The sequence below is a fragment of the Propithecus coquereli genome, unplaced genomic scaffold (assembly GCF_000956105.1).
Source record: "Propithecus coquereli isolate 6110/MARCELLA unplaced genomic scaffold, Pcoq_1.0 Scaffold5, whole genome shotgun sequence".
In the NCBI taxonomy this organism is placed as follows: Eukaryota; Metazoa; Chordata; class Mammalia; order Primates; family Indriidae; genus Propithecus; species Propithecus coquereli.
This window is the reverse complement of record NW_012150840.1, coordinates 11,782,497-11,785,511: the sequence shown is the minus strand read 5'-3', so window position 1 is coordinate 11,785,511 and position 3,015 is coordinate 11,782,497. Positions and strand designations below refer to the sequence as shown.

Below are 3,015 nucleotides of genomic sequence, written 5' to 3'. Positions count from 1 at the left end.
GCAGTGGCATCATGATAGTTCACTCCAGCCTCCAACTCCTGGGCTCAAGCCATCCTCCTGCCTCAGTCTCCCAAGTAGCTGCGACTACAGGCACACGCTACCATGCCTGGCTAAGTTTTTAAAATTTTTGTAGAGATAAGGTCTTGCTATGTTGCTCACATTGGTCTCGAACTCCTGTGCTCAAGCGACCCACCTGCCTCGGTCTCCCAAAGTCCTGGGATTACAGGCATGAGACACCATGCCGGCCGATTTTTATCTTTTACCCTCGAGTAATTTTTCCCCCATACAAAAGTCTCTCCATTGCTGTCCCCTTTTTCAAATTTGTTTTTTAAATCAATGAGTTATATGCTTATTGAAATTTTTAAAAACTGAAATAGTACAGAAGTGAAAAGTACGTATCTCCTCCAAACTGTCCCAATCCCAACCCCAATGGTACCCCTCCTAATAGCGTGTGTACTCTTAAAGACACTGCATGCAGGGTGGGTGCAGACAGTAAGACGGGGACAGACAGGATCACAGAACAGTTCACTTCTGGAGAGACTTAAGTACTTAGAGAAAGAAAGGCAAAGAGGTGGGTGACAAAGACAAAAAATCTGCTTCTGTTCAGGAGAGGCAGAGGACATCCTCGTCCAAAGCTGATATAAAATACTTGATGAAATACTTCAACTTCACATCTCGCACATTTTGAATCCTTTTTATAGATCCTGATTCTCAAAATAGGAGCCCTATACAAATAATTCTGGCAACGTGTCAAAAAAAATTAAGATAGGTGCAAATATAACGTCTTCCTTTAATGCACACCATATTCCCCCAGGTTTTTTTTAAGATTAATTATGCACCTATACAAATATGCATATGTATTATGCATAACCTTAAAATAAAATGATTTTTAATCCATTCCCCCAAACTTAAAAATCTTAGACTTCTGAGGTTTTCCTCACAAAGTTTATTAACTTGATCGTTTAAACTTGCATTTACAAACTAAAAAAAAAAAAAGTGGACAAAATGCAAACCAACCAAGTGTTCAAAGATAAAAGGTTGTGGCAGGAAGTCTTCTGCTTTTTGGTCACACTTTTCATTTTTGTGGCAAAGTGAAATAAATCCTCTAACTAGAATGGTAAGTTTGATCTTAAAATGTAGTCTTGTGTGTTTGCAATAGTGCTCACTTTAAAAACGGATCACTTTGTCGATTCGGTAATGTTTACATGGTGCATGCAAACACAACTCTCTTACACTCTCTTGCTTAAAACTTCACAGTAACTTCCCTCTGTTTTCATGGTAAAATCAGAATCTCCCCAACGCAAGATAAATTTCCCTAATTAATAGCCCAATCTCTCCATGCTCTCCCCACCATGCTCTCTGACCCTTGACCTCAAAGGGAAAGGAAATCATTTGCAATTCCTTGAATTCATCAGATTCTCATGAGACTTCATGAGAAACCAAGTGGTAACTTCTGCTAGAACAGGACCCCATACAATTCTTTCTTCCTACTCTTGTTTTGTTCTTACCTATCCCTTCATCTCCTCTTTAACTCTTCATCCTCCTTCTCTTTACAGTGGGTATGTTGTCCTTCAGGAAGCTGTCCACTTCTTCCCCACCCCAGCCCACGCCACCCAACATGACCCTATTCACAGCATCTCTGGGGATTAATATTACTTGGGAATTTATGTTGACGAACAAAATCAAGATTTTTACTTTAGAAATCGAAATTTCCACTTTCAGGAAATCATGATTTCACTGTGTGTTATTACCTTCTAACACCAGATCTACTGCCAAGAAAAAGTGAGGAACTGTCTTTTTGAAGTTTTATGGCAAAACTCCAGTTAAAATAAGTTTAGCGACAGTATACTGGAGTAAGAAAAATTCTTTAACAGAGCACAAGTGCAAGAAAAGGCCATCTAGTATTCTAATAATCATGGTTAAATTAGCATAAAAGATACACAAATCAAAACAACACTGCATCATTTTATACCTATTAGAAAATATTTTCAGAATGTCAGTACTGACTGTTAACAGTTAAAATAGACATCCTTATGTTGCTAGAGACAACAGAATTTGGTAGGACCCTTTCAAGGAAAAAGAAAACACTGGTGGGTAAAGCAGAAAATACTCATATTGTTGAGCTCTGTAATCTCTCTTCTAACATCTGGAATGAACAGGTGCCCCAAACACAAGGGCTTTTCCTCTGCACCAGCTCTCAGGGATCTTCCTCAGCAGGTCCCGGGAGCTCCGTCGGCTTTCCCTTTCCTGGTGTAGCTATAGATATCCACTCATTCTCCCTATGTCCCCAACACTCTCCCACATCCTAGGTTGCCAGAAAACAATCACAGAACACATCTTGATTGTTCACAGTCTTCTGATGCACCACCCTCTGAGCCGTAGGTGTTCAGGCCAGGGACTGTGCCTTATTTGGTTTCAGGATACTCAGCCCTTAGTGGAAGCTTAATCATAAATGTCAACCACACCTAAATAGGAAAAGAGGTGGTACAACAAACACTGAGCAGTAATTTTACAATCTGTAAGAAGGAAAGGCTATCATACAAAGATGCTCACTGCAATGCTATTTAGTTTTTAATTCATTTATGTTTTCATCAACGTGATGCATCCAGTAGTTAAAGGCAAATAGTGTCACAGCCATATAAGGAAAAAAAAAGAAAAAAGAAAACACCTTCACTCCATCTTCTCCACTCCTACGAACAGCCACTTTCAGCTCATAGCACTGTTTCCACGAGCATTTACATATTCCTAAGTAACATGCTCAGACTGCTATTTCTTGATGGAACAATCTTAGCTGTTACCTGCGGAAGTCCTGTTGTGGACTTTCCTTGCCCCATTCTATGCACATATGTATGTATACATGTATGTGTGTATATTACAGTTATATCACAAACCTATACATATCAGGATTTAAATTATCATGGCTATATTTGGTCAGTTGTTTACTTTCTTTTTCCTGAATTTAATAACCACTTCATTTTTTTTCCCATTTGCTCAGTTTCTATATACCTTCCCTTA

At 39.0% G+C, this 3,015-nt stretch overlaps 1 protein-coding gene across 1 annotated transcript in view; it reads right to left on the bottom strand.

Moving 5' to 3' along the window:
• SIPA1L1 (signal-induced proliferation-associated 1 like 1) overlaps positions 1 to 3,015 on the bottom strand; it is a 412,284-nt gene that overhangs the window by 164,619 nt on the left and 244,650 nt on the right. The gene's annotated exons all lie outside the window — the stretch shown is intronic.